This window comes from Emydura macquarii, unplaced genomic scaffold (assembly GCF_026122565.2).
Source record: "Emydura macquarii macquarii isolate MOO-44397 ecotype Brisbane River unplaced genomic scaffold, CSIRO-AGI_Emac_v2 contig_3240, whole genome shotgun sequence".
NCBI classification, from domain to species: domain Eukaryota; kingdom Metazoa; phylum Chordata; order Testudines; family Chelidae; genus Emydura; species Emydura macquarii.
Genome location: NW_027133377.1, coordinates 3,663,762 through 3,683,210, shown reverse-complemented (window position 1 = coordinate 3,683,210; position 19,449 = coordinate 3,663,762).

The window sequence follows — 19,449 nt, the reverse complement described above, 5'->3', positions numbered from 1 at the left end:
GAAGGAGAATGTCCATTTACCGGTGTATTAGAGTGAGGCATTATCATGAACCTTCTTGCTAAAGAAGAATTAATGAATATTGGGAGAAGAAGGAGAGTAGGTAAATTGTGTTTCCGAATTCACATTTTTATTTTTTGAAAAGAAGGGCGATCACTAAAGTATACTCCACTATTCTATAGTAGAAGATTTGTTTTTCTTTCACTAGCACCCCTATTTAATATACACAGCTAACGTAATCAAGGAAAGATCCTGGGTATGTTTCCGTTCAGATATTTTACAGAATTTAAGTGAACTCCCGAATTCACTGTAAACAAAATGGCTAAACCTCAGAAACAATTAGCAAGCTACCAGCCAGATCTCCTCGAAACTATAAAGCAAGGGAACTAGATGCAACGGCAAAAAGAAGAAACTATCTGAAATGCGCAATCCAGTCCTCCCCCCCCCCCCCTTGCCTCCAGCTAGACCACTTTTAGCTCGCACTGTCTAATAAAACTGCTCTGCAATGTGTGGGTTTGAAAATGTTGTTGAATCTTTAATCTCCCCTCCCCCCAAAACACAAAAACAAACCCAAAATATTTCAGCGGTAATGTGGACACTTTTCGCCTCACACCCCCATGCTGAAGCTTCAAAAACGTCCCTGTGTTAGCTCATTAGATGTGGAAGAAAATAGCCAGGTGTCTTTTTGAATGCATATGTGTATGGGCATGGGCATGCATATGTGTATGTGTATGGGCATAGCAAGTGTGAGAAAGGTTGTATGCATCCACACACCCGCACAGAAGGTGCATGAAATACATTTCTTTACGCACGCACGGCATAGGACGCGGATCTGTCTGAGAATCAGGCAGCAATTTCTAAGGTTTCACGATTTCCTTCCCTGTATACTGTAACTGATCAAACTCGTACATGTCCCGGTGCTGTGATCTGCACAGCAGTTTCCCTTTGCTTCCACCACAGCCTGCCTTACTGCCCTGATGCGAGGGCAGGCTGTGACGGAGCTCTGTGTAACTCGAATCCCCCTCGTTCTACCTCAATGGAAATCGTTAATTATTAGGTCTTCCTAAGTAAAGCTCAGATCACACGGTCGGGGGATTTGAAATGCTACCAAACTATGTGAACCGCATTCTTGCATTTCTGGCTGAATTTTGAGAACCGAATCAAATATTTATAGCGTTCGGTCATCCAAGTATCAACACTTTCCAACCGGTGGAAACTTTCCCACTAATTCTAGCCTCTGTTTCCAAAGAGGCGAGTTAATTGTTCAAGCTGGAGATATCACAGACGCTTTTTTTCCACCTGTTGTATAGGTTTTGTTGTAATATATATGTGTGTGTGTGTGTATCACAAAAAACTATACAACAGGTGGGCAGAAGGATAGCTAGATAGATCAGATAGAATCTATACGAATAATTGAGTGGCACTAGAAGTGACCATGTTTTCAATCAACAATTAATACTCGCAGAAGTCCCCACCCCAAATATTTTAGACTTCACTCTCAGGCCAGCTGATAGACACTGATATATTGCAAAGATGCTAGCACTCGAGAAAAGCAAAGCTTTAGAGGAGTTCCTGTACTCGGCCCATTTCTAATACAATCCGATGAACACAAACAAAGCTCACATCAAAATAGGCAGAGAATTCAGCAAGAGAGCGGGTCGGATTATTATTTTAAGAACAAACCGGTGGCACTAGTAATGAATGTATAAAAGGAGCAAAAAATGTTACCTGTTACAGAGAGTGCAGACAGATGAACCTGATCTGCCGATTCCCACACTATTACATTGCCGATAGTAGATAACTGGCAGGTTTGATCGCCAATTTCTACCTAAGAATCTGCCACACCGTTTAAATGTCAATGACAATACAAAAGAGGGTGTCTTGCTTTGCACCAACTTTCCCTTAATATCAACGCCAGAGCCTCCCTTATTGGCTGGGCGGCCGCGGTGACGTCATGGAGGACTGTAGTTAGAGCTCAGCTAATAAGAAATTTTAGACAACCAGCGCATATAGGGCCTAAAATCTGTCTCCCACTCCCTGCTCCTCCCGAGCCCAGGGAGTATTTTAAGGAGCTGTCATTCTATGGACATGTCAACGCCTACCAATCACATCTCTTTACCCTTACAGCTCCAGATCGCAAGGCAGATATTGCATTATAGCGCGCTGTAAAACACCCCGCAGGTGGGTTCACGGCGCTGTCTTTGGCAGCAGTTGTGCAGAGAGGTTAGTTACCGAGAGGAAGGCTGGCTGTAGAAGAGTGGTCAGCCCTTCGAAATCGCCAGTTCAACCTTCGGCACTCCGGCCCCGTCGTTTCACCTTTCAGCACCGTCTAATCTGCGCCCCCATCTTTCCCAAAGCTTGCCTTCTTCTGGCAGACAGAAACGGTCCACCTGAAGTTTTAACTCTGTCTGCTACAGTCTGCTTCTAAGCGGAAGGTGTAGTGCCAGCTGACGAGCAGACAGACTCTTGTGAACTAATAGGTTGAGCGAGGCAGTCGTTTCTCTCTGACTGTCCAAACGGAAAGGTCCAAACTCTTCTTTCGGTGTGACCCCCCCTCTGCTTGTGTTGCGTAGATCATCAAAGGTCCAGTCACCCAGTTCTCAGTGAAACAAACATTGATGCTATCGCTTCTCGGATTCTGTTTACTGAATAGGTCCGGCCAGGTAGAAAACACTTTTTTTTTTTTTTTTTAACTTGTGGTTGGCTCCGTGTCATTACTGCAGTGTAGGAATAAGATTAGAAACTCCTCTCCCCACACAGTTCTTACTAAGCAGCAGAAGGCGATCTAAACATACATACATGTCTGTAAGGTGAAGTCGAAAATGGGTCGGTTTGTTATCAAACTGGATGCCAATACGTTTAAACTCTTTTAAAAGAAGAAAGTCACGCTGAGTTTTGCCTTTGCCTTTGAATTTTTACAAATGACATTATAAGTGCTCTGTGTTTCATGCGGAGGTGAGAATGGCAGAGAAAGGAGAGCGATTTCTTACCAGGGTTTATAAGACATGCCAATCGCTTTCGGGAACTTTTACTAGCAGGAGCTGCTTGCTCTACAGATCTACCTTTCAGTTCGTCTCTCTTATAACTAGGTTCCAAATGGCTACATCACAGTAATGCAATTCTTACACTTTTGGGGAGGCGAGAGATCGGACTGCTTAGTATTTGTGTGACAAACAGGTCTAATAACTTCATTACCCGGGGCTGGGAAATAGTAAACGATTACTTCCATAAAATACAGATGAGGTCCTTTTCTTTCCATAACTGTTAACATGTATTAAAGTTTATGGGTTATGGTAAAATTGACTTGTTCTACAGGTCACTGTGTTGGACATTTTCTCTTGCCATCAACTGGCTATTGGGAAAACTCCAATAATCAATACTCTTATTAAAATCGCTTTTGTAGATGACCTCACCACGTATTTTACTTGAAATCCTGGCTAAAGGATAAGAATCCTTCTTAGTTACCCAGAGAGCTTTATTTGCCCTTATCCCTCTAGGTTTTTCTCTTATCTGCATTCTGTCCCATTAAAGACAGAGAGACCATTATTTGCACACACTTGTCGAGGTAAATAATTTATCAGGAAAGAGGTGCACCCTAGTCGATGGTTTTATTGAATTGAATTTAAATGTTTCATGAACCCGCATTCTGTTTCTGATTGTCTGAGACTGCTTGTTAAATGGGAAGTAGTCTTTGGAAGGGATTTTTTTTTATTATTATTATTTCAGAGAACCCAAAATCTCTTCACTAAGCTCCCTCTTTACCTAACCAAATATCAGGTACACAAGATCTCTGCACAGTATCTTCGTAATCGGTTTTCAGTGACTAGTTTTGCAGAATTGTGGTGCTTTATCCGATCTACCCCGTTGGAACAAGGATATCGGTATATTAGTTACGATATAGACTTTGCCCTGCGCTAGGGAGTTGTGTGTGTGTGTGTTTGGTTTTGGTTTTTGCCAGATTGGATTAGGTTTCTTTGCTGATCCTCCTTGTTTTCAAAAGCCCATATTTTGATGACATTTACAACCGTTTGGGAGTTAGGAACTGGGGAGCCTCCCTCCCTCCCTGTGAACTGCTGATTTTAGAGAACACCCTTGGAAGACGAGGGGTCGCGTGCAAAGTGTCGGGACCACATTTCTAGGATGCGTGCGTGGGAGGCGGCGGGGGGGAGCAGTCACCAATCTGCTGCTCTGGACGGTGCCAAATGTCGCGCGGCGCCGGCCGGCTTTTGGTGCGCCTTCACCACCGCTTCGGTTCTGATTCCGAAGGCTCCACCTTCGCGCCTCGGTCTGTTTGCTCACGTTGGCACCGAGCAAAGGTGCCAGTGCCCGTCTCCTGCGCCTTAGCGAGCGGCTAATGCGGCTCTGGTTTCAAGGCGAGGCTGGGAGCGGGGCTGTCAGGAAGGTGTTTCACTGATTGTTTGGAGTCGTTGCTATTAAGGGATTCCGGATCCCTGCAACCCAGCAGGGTTCTTGAAGGAAGCGCTGGAAACACCACGGCTCCCGCCTGCTTATCTGGCTGTCAATAAAAGGAGATGGCTCCTAAAGCAGGGCCAGGTGCTGCCTTCCCTTCTCTCCAAACTGCGCAGCTCTCCAGAAACTGATCAGGCGTGAAGCCAAGTCTGCTTGGCCAGGCCCTCCGTATAGGCAGACAAACAGTCCCCTAGCCAACACCAGAGCGTTGCTCTGTTTGCCCTTTTAGAGCTAAAAAAGGAAAGGAAGGAAGGAGGTGAGCGAGGAGCAGAGTCCGTGTTTGGCTTTCTGATCACCGCAGTATTTGGGGCAGCAAAGTAAAGCTGGGAAGTGAATCTGTTAACAGCAATCTGTGCCCTGGCAGCACCTCCCCTGGCTCCGGAGTCTTGCTGGCGGACGGCAATGGGTTTCTAAGGACCAGGGGCACAATCGGGATCTGTAGCACAACGCCGTGTTCTGGGCTGGCTCCTGGGGCGGTGTGGTTCCACGTCCTACGCTCCTTTTTCTCCCATGCGGATCATTCCAGTCCCTTCTGCATCTCACTGGCGCATGGGGCAGCCGCCCCACGACAGAACCCATGTCACTTGTAGGTGGCCTGGCCTGGCCTGTTTCTACCACCGCTTTTTGACAATTGTAAACAAAGGGTGGGTGGGTGGGTGGCTGTGGCTGCGATTGCGGTGGAATAGCCGTCCTATTACGTCTGAAATAACAGCATCTCTCACTCTACCTGTCATGAAACCCAAGGAGTTTAAACACCCAGCAGAGTGAAAAACAACTACAGCAAGCGATCATAGGCATCACCCTACATGGAAATGTTTTGGTCAGTTTTTCGCAGGCAGATAATTGTGCCTTGGAAAACCGCAGAGCCTCTTTTATGTCTATTTATGCTCATTGGGTCTAAAACCCTTCACCTGGGTTGTGAGAGGCCCCCAACGAGAAGCAGTCGAAATCCTTTTATAATAAACTATAGGTAGATCAGACGCTAACGAGGGAACAGAGCTTAAAAACCCAGAGTAGCCTTTCAATGAAAGCGTTAGCTATTCAGTGTTGTGATGTGCAGAATACTTGAAAGCTGGGAAGCCACTCTGAATCGGATCCAGGCAGAGACACAATAATGTGTTACACATTTATAAGCATTATACATATTTGATTTACACAGTGATAGGAAGGGCTTTTTTTTTTAAGGATGCCCCAAACCCCTGTGTTCACATAGATTGAGCAATTCTCAACACACACTGTAATAATGAGCTTTAATTCTCTATCCAAGCAGAACTTGAGCAATAATAATAAGCACATCAGAACAATTTGTTTACTGTGGCATCGCACGGACTGCAGGGTCCGAGACTAGCTACAATACACGTAAAAACTAAAGGAAACCTTGTAGAACAGACACAAATATTGCGCGTAGAAATGTGGCTTGGCTTACAAGGAAAGAGATACTTGACTAGCATTTTAGCGGGGATCTATTACCCTTGTCCAAGGTACGTGTTTTTAAATACTTTGTGTGCGTAGCTGGTTTTTCCTACCAACCGGTGTATTTCACGACTCATTTGTTCAGATTGTCTGATATTTTTCTTTTCCACGCAGGATTGCATTTAAACGTTGAATGATTTTAGAAATATAATTTGGTTTTTTTAACCCTGTAAGTTCAGTTTTGTTACAGCTTAATAGAAAATGGACAATCCAGTGTTTTCAAAGAAAAAATATTTAAAATATCATTAAAATGGCGATTTTGTTTATGTTAACCTAGAAATCTCCGTTATTTCACCATGCTCTAGAATCTCATCTAAAGGGCTTCCATACAGTGTGGTAAAAAATGCTGTCTATATTTCTGTAAGGCGGACAACAAACTATCCAATAAGTTACAGCGTATTTTTTAAAAAACAAACCCTTTTCGAGTCCTAAACTTGTTTTAGCAAGACTTTGTTCTGTGTATTTGTGTGGTTTAATTCAAGATGCTGAAAGAGACTTCTGTGAACCGACGCGTCCAAAAGACAGAAATGTAGCAAGGATAATATTCGCCATCGCAATGTAGACGACTATGTAATAGGTGTATTATTTGCAACGCTGCGAACCTTGTCTTCTCATAAAAAAGGAGCATGCTCAATTTAGACAAACACATCCTAACTTTGTGGTTGGGGTTTTGCCCCTTTCTTTCTGACGTCTCCTAATGGTGTTCATTTGGCCCCAAACTTTAATAGGGGGCCCTCGAATTATTTCCCTTTTCTAGCCTTTAAAACATTTTCATAATAAGCCTAACTCTGCACAATGTTTGATTTGTTTTTCTCCCCTCATCCCGGTTTTAGACTGAGACATTAGCTGAATTCCCTGGGGGTGATTGGATGCAATTCGCTGAAAGTCGACAGGCACGTCCTGGATGTTAGAAATTCACTTTTCCTCAACGTGACAAGGCTGAGTTCGATCTACAATTGTATTTGAAAGGGCAATGAGCGGAAAGATCTCCCATCATTAAAGCCTCCCGCTCCTTTAGCAAAATAACAAGATACTTCATTTGCACACAAACGCTCAGAAAACCAAAACCAAACCAAAAATAAACCGCCCCACCCTTCGTAACTCTTTAATACAAAGCCAGCGCTGAGTAATTTGCGTGTGTGTGCGTGTGAGTGTGTGTGTGAAGTTTCAAAAGGTATCGGAGCGCCCCCAAAGCGCCCATGTGATCAAGTTGACTTTTTACTTTAAATCTTGAATAAGATGTGAGTTGTAACAAGGGGATTTGCACTTACTCCATGACCCTTGTAATTGGATTAAATATAGACTGAGACGTACAAAAACAGACCGAGATTGACACCTGCCAACTGGACTTCCTTATGATTGATTGTGATGCTTCGTGCTGGCAACAATAATGAAATAAATTGTATGGATAAAACAGCACATTTGTCATTTCCGTGCCATAAGAGAGGAAGCCAGCGTGTTAGGCAAGCTGTTAGCTGACAGACAAGAACAGCGGACAAAACTAAAGAGCGAACCAAGGATTCCAGATATTGACAAGACAAATGATAACTTGTCACCGCCTTTTTAAATGCAGAAGTTTGCAATTAACATATATATTGCTGTTACACGTAAGATAAGGAGGACTTAAACCCTAAACATGCATACACACTTCAAGTCTTTGGAGGGCTCCGATATTGTTTAGCAGCTGCTTTGCTCTGTATCTCTGTGCTCACAAGAACAGCAAGCGAGCTATAGATGTCATTAAATCACCCGTGCCTGAGAAACATCCGAGTAACTTCAATATCAGTCGTCCTCATGCAAGCCGAGTCTGCCTCCCCGCAGTAGCCAGCTAGGTGAGCTCTTAGGGGACTGACTCACTCCTTCGTTAGGGTATAAAATAGCAGGTGTGGTGGGCGGCGGGCTGTGTGTGTTGGGAGTATTTAAACGTATCTGGAGTTTGAATGACTCCATCGATTTCGCTGGGCACAGCTCAGACGGCTGAGGTTATGTAAGCACCCACGTTTCATAGCTTTCCCCCAGCCCATTAGGAGGCTCTTGGAAGGGTTCAGGCACAAACGCAGTTGGTTCCGGAGAGGAAGAGCGGGCTTTTAAGGGTAAAACCGCTCTGAAAAACGCCCTCCGAACCGGCCTGATTGCAGGTGGCAAAGAGCACGCCGCCAGCCCAGCAGAAGTTTCCGAAAACTAGACTGAAGAAACGTCGTGCGTCGGTTCTGCCTCGCCGGCTGGCCAGACAGCAGCCGCAGAGTGTGCTTAAAAACAGGCTGTGGCTCACACACACACAAGTGCCTCCGTTTTCATCGCCGATGATTTTTGTTTTTAACCTGTTCCAGGCTTCTGAACAGCCGAATAGCTTTCTACTTGGACCATCGGTTAGCATGAGGCTATACCTCTGAAGCCTGACATTTGATTTTTGCCATCGCTATAACTTCAGCGAAGGTCAGCTAATAGTTGGCCCCCTACCCGGCTACCTCCTCCCCCACCTCCCAACAAGGCGCTCAATATTTCAAATAAGGCCACCCACTTTCCCGAGCGGAACAATGAATATTTATCAAACGTGCCCAAGAACACATTTCCTTCTCACTAGCCTCTCAACTTGCTCGGACAGCTCTGGAAGCTGGAAAGTGTAAGCACTGTACAAATGACCTGTTTCTTGCTATTTAGGCAAGCAAATGCGTTTAGGACTGAATGCGGATGCAGTTCGAGAAAAGAAACTCCATGCTTTAAAAGCAAAGGATCCATGGTGACCCTATAATTGCATCCTTCATGTGGTGGGTTGTTTGAACCGTACAGGTATTTAGTTACTTTATGGCATGCCAGTTGTCAGGTTATAAATCTCCTTCAATTTAGCATGTACTAAAAACAGGTCATTTGTGGTTTGTCTTATAGGTAATTTATTGCTCCTGGAGGATATTTGTGGGTAGAGGCGAGCTACATGGATGCATGCTGTACTTTGATCCGTAAAATATCTCACAGGTCTCTCTCTCTCACACACACACGAACTTGTATAGCGAACAATTTTGTATGTGTCAGTGTGTATGTAGCAAAGTTCACACTGGATTATTTTATGTCTGTAAGCAGGTGGTATGTAGGTTCAATATAACTGCACGATGTGTGTGTATGTGTATTTGTGGTGAAGCGATTGTGGGGTTATGCATTATTGCCTTTTAGCCCCCCCCACTCCAAACACAGCTACATGGGGGTCATTTACTCGTCTCATAGGACTGAGAGAGAGTGCTTTTGCAATCAGATACCTCTAGTTTGCATGATGACCTATAAGCATCACCCAGGAGAGCCTGATTTGAAGAAAATAGTATAATATCAGATGTCTACAAATAGTTCCTCCGATTTATTGAGGGGGGGGGGAGATTAATCAAATGTCAGAGTGAACAGAACAATATATGGTTTCACATCATATGTGGTTTCCAAATATTTTAATCCTGCATATAACTGTTCGGTTTGCACCTCACCAAATACTCTCTAAAAGTATCAAAACGCTCATTTAGTTTAGCTGGGCCTGAAGCCATTCTCCTCGTATTTTCGTATTTGCAGCCAATTCTTTAAAAAATTACAGTGTATTCCTGAAAGGAGAACTCTGCTAAAGGTACAGTGAATTCTGACAGCTTTGGGCCGGCTGCTGGACCATTACCATATTGGGTGTTGGAAGGATAATGGTAGCTGAAGTTGTATTTAGTATAAAAATGATTAGTGTAGAGCTTTTTTTGTGTGGCACAAATACTTGGTATATCCACCATCCTAGAGTGTTTGCTTTGGATTGTTATAACTTGACACACATGATAAGTACCAAGGGATTAGGCTGTTCGGTTACTTAACTACATTTCAAAGTAATTTCTGGGATAAATTGTGTTTTCTAGCCTGATAGGCAAATTTTAATCCCCCCCAACAATCAATTAAGTATCTTGTTGAATTAAACCCTTTACAGAATCTGACAATTTTGTCCACGAAAATAGCCAAAAGTTAACTCTGATCAATTTGTAAACTTCACCTGGGAAACCCTGGGATACTGCAATTAAACATAGTCACGTCGTTAGCCACCAGAAGGAGAAATAAACAGGAAAGGATCTGTAATATTTGTATAAAATATTTCACTTCGATCTTTAAAAGAGCTGTTAGATTCCATGGTTCTCTTGTGCAAGTAATTTATGCACTGCAAATTCAAATTGATTGTATCCTCATACTGTATCAGACCAGGGCTGTATGTGGGTCCTTTTCATTTCTTCGTCCTCTCACAATTTCCAGGGCAGAACAAAACTTCTATGTTAAAATCCAAAATAATAAGATTCTTTAGCAGAGAGCCCAGATTTCAGATATCAGATAATTGCAAGCAAAGGAACTTGAATCGTTATAGGCCCAGTTAACATCTGTAACTAGCTAAAACATTCAATACTTCTCCTAGGGCGCATTCATTTTTTATTTCGGTTTCTTTTATCTGAGTTGATTTTAATTCAGTCTAGAGGAAAAAAATGGCAAGAGAGTCTCTCTCTCTCTCTCTCTCTCTGTCGATATAGAAATAGAGATAGAGATAGATTAGATATAGAGATAAATGTCTCCTTAGCCATTTGTGAAAGAAAAATCAAGTCCCATTTTTAAAAAAACTAGCTAATATTCTAAAGCGACCTTTCCATTTGCTGTAATTACTACCAAACTCATTCCTCTAAATTAAATGCTGAAAGTTATTGAATCCTTGCAAAGAAGAAAAAAAGAAAAACAAAAAACAAACCCAAGTTCCATCGAATTAGTTTTAGCGCTGCCTGCTCTCCCCAGTGACTGCATCTATTAACATTATAATCTCAAACACCATTTTTTATGTAACACTATTGTTAGTAAATCAACTCCTCAGGTCCACAGAGACGCTGACCCCTGGCAATTGAGTGAAAGTGTAATTATCTCCCCGAATCTTGGACAGATTTAAGAGATTACATTTCAACTAAATCTATATCAATGCTAATTTTTTTTCCAGACTCCAGGTGCTAGGCACTAGGAAATGGTGTTCCTGCCCAGAAGAATGGTTTACAAAGAGGAGGGGGCTTGCTGTGTAGAGGGCCAAAAGAAATGAATCCCCTCATAAAATTACACCTATTTTTGCTACAAAACCTGGTTCTTATATGGCAAAGTTAACAAAGCAGCTATGCTAAATTAGCGTTAAATAAAGGCCAGTTTAATGCTCGGTTACAGTCAACTGGTGTATATTTGATGGCTAATTGTCTATCAACATTAAAAAGAAAAGAACAAATGATTCGTTATGAGAAGGTGTTAAAAGCTTCGACAAAAAGGACATTTCACAAATATAATATCTGTGGATGGTGAATTGTCCTTTTGAAGCTTTATTTGTAATGTAGTAAAGGCCTAAAACTCTCTAGCTCTGAGTAATGCGAAGTGTGCTCTTTTATTCGGCATAGGCTATTTAAAAATCAATATAATGAAATGAGAAGGGAGATATTCTTGTAGGAAACTGGAATAAAAATATATACGGGTTCGAAGGGCTGCTTAAATAAATAACGCCATGGCAATAAGAAGGCATTTAAGTGTTATTTGGTCTCTGGTTAAAGAGAGCTAAGCGATTGCTGCTTGGGGAGCAGAGCTAACTTACAAATCAAGCGAGATTAGCAAGAAGAAAACAATATTTGAGAGAGTGCAATAAAGGGGAGAGTTGCTTCGTTAGACGTCTCTGCACTGCTTCTTAGGAAAAGGTGTCAGCCCCTTAGAACACTGGATTTTTACCCCTCTGATTTTCCTTCCAGCGCAAAGAGATTTTCTGTAACGTAATTGGCTCGGGAAAAGGAGAGAAAAAAAAAGTAGCAGGAAGAATAATACAAAGATCTGTTGTTCAAAGTGAATTACACACGAAAGCAACAAAAAACCGCAGTGGAAAGGCGTCATTCCCACTCGTGGCTGAGGAATTCGACACCAATTTTGTCGATATGCATGATAAGGAGATGGAGGGCTGCCGCTTACATGGGAGTAAATGTAAAAGAATCCAAGTATGCAAAAAAGCCCAAACTAAATCATGCAGCAAGAACGACAAACCGTCTGGAAAATGGATCCATGGAGCAGCAAGAATGTCCTTTTTTTATCTTTGACAACTTGTGTCCTAAAGAAAGTATCTTGAAGATAATTGAAATGATTACAATTCATTGCTGCATTACTTTGAATATGAACAGCCAAATAATGAAATCTTAGTAATAACAACAACCATGGAATATACATTATACCATTGCTTGAGTTCTTTTTTATGCCCAGCTTCCCCTAGAAATGTTGTGTTAATACATAATTCCCTACTTCGATGTATTATTCATATTTTGGGTATTGTTCCCCACCCCCAGTTCTTCCCCAGTAAAGGTCTCCTCTGAAATTTCAAGGTTTAGATGCAAATGGAGAGGGTCTGTTGGCGATCAGTCCCAAATTATGGTGCATATTCTGGGAGGAAATAATAATAATAATACAAAAAAAACCCAAAAAACCCTCAGGTCTGACGTATTGGGGGCTGCAGATTGTTTCTGTCTGAAGCTTCGTTCCTGACCTCGCCTGAAATGTGATTAACCTATTAGTAAAAACAAAATAACAACAAAATATATCCTAGACGTAGCTGCCAAAGTGGAGTGATGGATGCTCAAGCCCCTTCCCGTCCCGTGGAGATAATATTCCACCCGTGAAAACATTCCTCCTGTATTCAAATTCATTTACAGACCACGTTTGGGTAAGAGCTTCACAGCGTCCCTGGAAAAAGTGCATCTTATTTAATTTAGTTGGCAATGCATCAGTTTGCAGCAGCTACAAATGGAGAGTCTGGGTGTTTGCTACATAGATCTTGAAAGAGCAGATGTGGACATTTTGAGTGATTATTTTGATGACTGCTTTGCCCCGTTTGGGGAGGACTTTATATACATTTAAGGAAGGCAAAGTTCAAATCATTGTTCTTGAACTCAGTTACTACCTTCTTTGTTACAATATGAGGGTGTTACATAAATACATGCAATTCCCTAAATAAGAAAGGAATGGCAAGATGTCTCTATTACAGATGATGGAGGGAAGTAAGAACTCAGACTATCACATAGGAATGAAATAGAAAGAAGTCACAGTAAGTTCCTTTCTGAATGAGTGTTAACCCTACAGCCTACGCATTGCAAAACACGATTTTTTTTGAGCTTTATAATATTAGATGGTGTTATTGTACGGGATGGAAAAGATCTCCCTCTGTCTTTCTCTGGTTTTGCAGATTGTGTAGTAGGCAGCCTCCCTTTTTAATCCAAATCAGAAATGGACCAATATACATCCTCAACACAACTAACTGTTTCTAAAAAAAAAAAAGAAAAAGAAGAAAAAAAAAAAGACCATCTGGTAATTGTCTTTCTTTAGATCTTCCCTTAATTATGCTTTTAATTAAAGATGGTTCAAGGCATTGGACCACATGAAGGGCAGTAATTACAAATTACATTACAAACCCAACAGATGTAGCTCTATCTGCTGGGAAAAAGGTACTGGAATAAAATTTGACTAAACTTTAGGATAAATTAATCCGCTGCCTTGAGAACAGAAGCACATTTTTTATTATGCAGACTCTAGCCAGGATTTAAGTTCTCTGTCATGATTGTTTTCATATTTCTTTGACATCTATTGATTTGGAGGCAGCTGCAAGGCTTTGTCACAAGAGAGAAGAGCAGTCACAATATATTAGCTTGATGGCATAACTCGAATATGAGTAGGAAGGATAGAAACATGACAGGGCATCACATGATCGGGTGATGGGCCTCCAACAAAATAAAGAAATTAATTTTTAATAGACGCTTTAAAATACCACAGCTAGTGTAACAGTGACGGAAACAACAGTGCTGTTAATTATCTAGCACTGGAGGGTCAGATTTTTACCCCAAAAGGGTTTGAGGAGATGAGTTTTAATTTTCATTTAGGACTGATTTTCTGCAGTAAGTGAAAGTCACAAAGAGTAATCCTCATCATGAGAGAAGATTTTCAAACCATCTAACTACTCGGTTCCAAAGAATGAAGTTGTATTTAAAATATTAGGGAGGATAAGAAGGTCTAATGATAGTGGCATCACAGAATTTTTCTGCAAGACCCTGGAAATAAATATACCATTTCACACATAATTTGCTGAGAAAATAAACTATGAAATCCCAGACTGCATCAATTTAAACCTCCTTGTATGCAAACAAACAAAAAAAAGCAATAGCCATTGCGACAGGAGAAAGCACCGTGTTCTCAAAGATTTCGCTGGGGAATATCATCCCACTAATCTGTGGTCACTGAAGGGTCTATATAAGCTATTTACATATTTTAGGATGGCAGGAATACACCAGGGTGAACTGTTTGTAAATAGCCTGATATCAAGACGCAGGCTGGCACATCAGGAGGAGTTCAAGAAATTACGGGCATAAGGGTTTACAAAATCAAGTTCTGGTTCAGTGGATAAATACATCATTGAAAATCAAGAGACTGTTTTTTAAGACTACCTCCTGTTCAAAGTATGCGCTTCTCCAGCATTTTGCCAAAATCCTGTGTCAAACATATAACTTTGGAGTTCTAAGTATTTGAGCAGGTTTGGGCAAGATACCAGAACGATTGCAAGTAAGGCTGTTGGTTAAAAACAATCATTATAGTTAATCTTGAATGTGGGGACAGAAAGAATCCGTATGTCAGACACTTCATCAGATCATTATTGAGGTCTCTCTGTCTCGCTTTCTTTCTTTCTTTTTTTTTTTTTAAGAAGGAGGGCCATTTTTGTCACCTGTTAATCATCTTCATGGTTCCCCACCTCATCCACCCTCTTTGAAAATGCATAACAAAAAACTGATGAGTCTGATTAACTTTGGGTTAGGTATTGTCTTACATTCTGGCTGAAATACGTTTATCAGAGCTGTAAGTGGATGAAAGACTGTCTTCAACACTTCAGATCAGAAAGAAAAACTTTGGGTGCCACCTTGCTTAGATTTTCTCATTCCTACCTGCAGTATTGAATCACAAACATACACAAAACATAGATGTGGAGACATAAACATCTACAGCATGAGAAACATACATAGACATGCACAGTCACACAGTGTGTATTTTTCTTCCTCACACACAAGGCCAAATTCTTAAATCCTAACTCTGTCCTTTCCCAGGCAAAACTCCCAATGTGAGTTTTGCTCCAATACTGACTGCAGGATTTGGGCCTATCTAGTAGTTACTCAAGACGCACACAGCACATGACAAAGACAGACATATTAACTCACTCAGATACACTTTAATAATGGTGTTACTTTTTTTATTCTGACTTGTGCTAACCACGTTGTTTTCTAATCCATTTTCATTTCAATTTGTGGGTTTCATCTTGCTCTAATTGAAGAAACAAGAAAAACTCCTCTTCTGTGGGACAAAAGTGGGACTTTGTGAGAAGACTTTAGCTATTTGGAAAGACCTAGATGCCCTTTAATCAACAAGCCCAGTTTTTTAAATAATATTATAATTTATGATTTCAAAATGTTAGTCTCTGACTAAATACTGTTATCTAAATACAGCAAGAAATAGCCTGTATGTATACTTTCACTTTATTTTACAATGGGTAGACAGTTTACTCCTCTGTTTGTTCAAATTTTAGGTTTGGATTCTGTCACCATCTTCAATTTGTTTATATAAAGGTGACCATGATGACAAAACCCCATGTTTGAAAAGCAGAATAACCTCATCTTTAAAGTCATCAGTCTCTTTTAGTCTGATGTGTATCACATGAGGAATTCTAATTCTTCTTTGCCTTAAATGGTATACTATGAAAATGGTATGTCCTTTTCTGGAAAACTGATACATGTACAATCAGCTAGTGTGAATTATTTACAGGACATTATATACTTTTGGATTGCTGAAAAACTCTTAGTCCTTCTTCATTGATACATGTATTGTATATATTCACACACACACCCCTCCCAAGACCAAGAAACAAAAGTAATCAGCTTTAAATTGATACATGCAAGGAAATATGAAGTTAAGATTGCTATTCTATTTTAAGACAATCCCTTGTGGTTAGGCAATTTCATATGATCCTTATAATTATGTATAGAAAATTTATGTGGTAAACTTGTTTACCAAATGTATAGAAACATATTTTTATTTTAGTGGTATTACATATTTGCCTTCTTTCTGTTTACTAAGAGATTGTGACATTCAGAAATTTTTCACCAATTTCTTCAGCAAATTATGCTTGGTCAGCAGACAATTTGAAACATCTCTTTGTGTACATTTCTAATTAGCTCCGCGTTTGTAATTTACATGAATCACATGGTGTGTGGCTAAGAACCTATATAGAATGGAATGTGTGTGTATGTGTGTTTCCAGTCAATCATATACAGGACTGGTCCTTTAAAATTCCCTGTGTCCAATAGAAAGAGAATATATCTTTTTGTTACAGAGACCCAGGGCTAGATTCACAGAAGGCGTTAGGCACCTAACTGCCACAATAGGCACCTAAATCCCAGAATCAGGCCCTGCTGGGATTCACAAAACTGCCAACTGCAGTAAGCACCTAAACTTGCTTGTTCCTAAAGTTTTGCAGTAAAGTGCCATAGGAACCTATGTTACTACTTCTGGGCATGAGCACTATAGCCCCATGCCAGGTGTCCAGACCCCTAAGCTTCAGAGAGATGCATGAACTGGGGGAAGGTAGGCGTTCCTCTATCTAACTTGCCTGCGAGGCCTGCTCTGGTAAGCGTGCTCAGACTTCACCCACAGGATTGCTCCCCCTCTTGGCCCCCCCCTGCAGACGAGCATGCACAAACCCAAGTTTCTTTTTTAATCTAGGCCTCAGTGTTCAATGGAATGCATGCGGCAGGACAAGAATTGGGCCAGTGCCCCTCCCTCCCCCAAATTAGATCGAGATACACATGTTTGTTTGTCTCCGTGTAGTATGGATTCATAGATTATGCATTTTAATAGACACAGAACCAAATTTTCTTACATTCTCAGTGTGGAGCTCCTGAGTTGTGTGTTTCTGTCACGTATTACTGCTGAATCCCAAAACAAGCCTCATTTCAGGAAAAACAATAGTCATTTTTCTCAAGCAGTGAAATTATTCTGTTGTTAGTGGCTGAAACAGGTGTCTTTGCCCTTGATCTATGTGTATTCATTTGAGGGAAACATGAGTATATGGCTCTTAATTAGCAGAGCACACTACAATTGATTTTGGAAGGAATAACTTAGGCTCTTGAGCCTCCTCGAATGTGCAGCCAGTAGAGAGCTCTCTGGTTACATTAACTTTTACACATTTTTTTCCAGCTAAATCAGAGACCCAAAAGCAAAACCTAGCACTCAAGGACTTCATATGGATTTTTGACTGTCTCTGGAGGACTTAGAATCCTAAAATCAATGAATAGATTACACTGATTCATGAATGTAGATGTCTCATCTGTGACAGATACAATATCGATGGTTTTTATTGTACTCAATCATTTCAGATCATCATGTGGGGAAATACATAGGATGAAAATAGCATTGTGTGGGGTCTGCAATATCTCTTAAGGAAGTGTCATTGGCCATGGCACAGCACTCAGACTGCGGCCATAAAATGCTGCAGCCCACTGCAAAATGTCAGAACATACATTAGTTGAATATATTTCTGGGCTACATGTATTTTGCAGTAACAACTCATGCAATTATGACTTAGTATCGGTGCAGAATATATAATTTCCTGGCCATATACATTTTCAAGCAACTTTCTTGATCCTGCAGTTTTACCTGTAAATCATTTATTTTTCATTGACTTCTATTCAGCAAGGTACTTAAACCCAAGTCGTCTTTAAAAATGTGACTAGTACCAAATAATTGATGTGAAAACTGCTGTGTTCAGCAGAGTCAATGGGACTACTCACATGGTTAAAACAATAGGCACATGTTTAAGTTGAATCTGCTTTTTATAATGCTAAGCAGCTCCTGTGAGCAACAGAGTTCTGCACTCTAATTAACAGAGTTCTTCTGTTTTATGCCTATTGCTGTATGAATAATTTTTATAATGGATATAATTAAAAATAAAAATAGCAATAGGGAATATGGTCTGGACAACTACTGAAGTTTATGGTGGACAGAGGAACATCAATTAAGACCCACACTGGTTTATATAATATATATATTATATGGCCTGTTTGGCAGAAATTCGCATGTGAAAAACCTGTCCAAAACCAGATTTACACAGACATGTGAAAATCAAGGACTAGGAAACCATATGAGTGAAATCCTGGCCTCGCTGAAGTCAATGAGAGTTTTGTCATTAGCTTCAAAGGGGACAAAGTTTCAACCTTTTAGTTCTACTGCTGTGCTCAACGCAGAGATACTCTGTTAGATCTACAATCTGCATGTAGATGGATGGCAGTATGAGATTCAGGTTTTGCTCTTGGGTGTGCGGGTTTTCCAAAAGGGAGAACTTGTTCCCAAGGGTTTTTCATGAGGTTCCAGCATCCCATGTAATTCCTCTCTGAGTCACATCTTGACTTCATCTATTTAACTAAAAAGCTCCCCTTTACTGCTAGGTTGTGACTATGTATCATAAGATACTAACATGGCTATTCAGAACTCTGGGCTACAGTTTATGCACAGTTTTAACCCATATTTATGAAATAAGTATATGCCCCAGATTCTCACACAGAAGAAGCTGTGATGAAGGATCATACAGTACAGCGTGTGCTGAAATTCTTGCATAGAAAGGATTTTGCAGCAGCCTCAAAACTGATTCTTTTTCTTGTGCTGTTTTCAACCAGGCCCCTAGCAATATTTCCTTTACATAGATATTTGGAAGGATAATTAGCATCTATGTTAATTACAAGTCACTGAAGCACATCTGACACAGGTTGAAGAAAGGATCTAAAACTAAGGACAAAGTGTTTTGATATCTTTCTTTTTAAACACAAAAATTATAGTTTAAAGGAATGTAGCTGATGTGAACAATGTGCTTTATTATAAACAGAGAAGGGGGAACTCAGCTAAATTTCAATCCCAGTCGGACAGTTTGAATTTGAAAATAAGATTCAGATCTGAACAGTAAGAGAGTCTATGTGGGGAAAAAGAAACACAGAGGAACAGAGAAAAAATATACAATAGAAATGGGGATTACAACACCAAAGCATGGACAAGTATAAAACAAAATATGGAGCGATTTATATAAAGAAAAAAAGATGGGGTAAAGGGAAGCAATCTGAAAAAGAAATAAATACACTATATCTGTATATGGGACCACCACTTATATCAGCTTACCTTTGGGGGAATATAGCATAGGCTTCCTTTTGGCATGTAAAATATTTTGATTCAAACATTGATTCCTCCTTGTGGGGGGAGGGGGAAAACAGGCTCTGACCCGGCAGTCTGACCTGCCCTGACAGGCCCTTGGGTTTGTGTGCAGCTCCAGTGACATCAGTGGGACTCTATACAGATGGAAGACTCCACCCATGTGGGGAGGTGCCCTAGGTGGTGAAATTCATAAAATCTCAAACTGCACAAGGGTCACCTGTCCCCAAT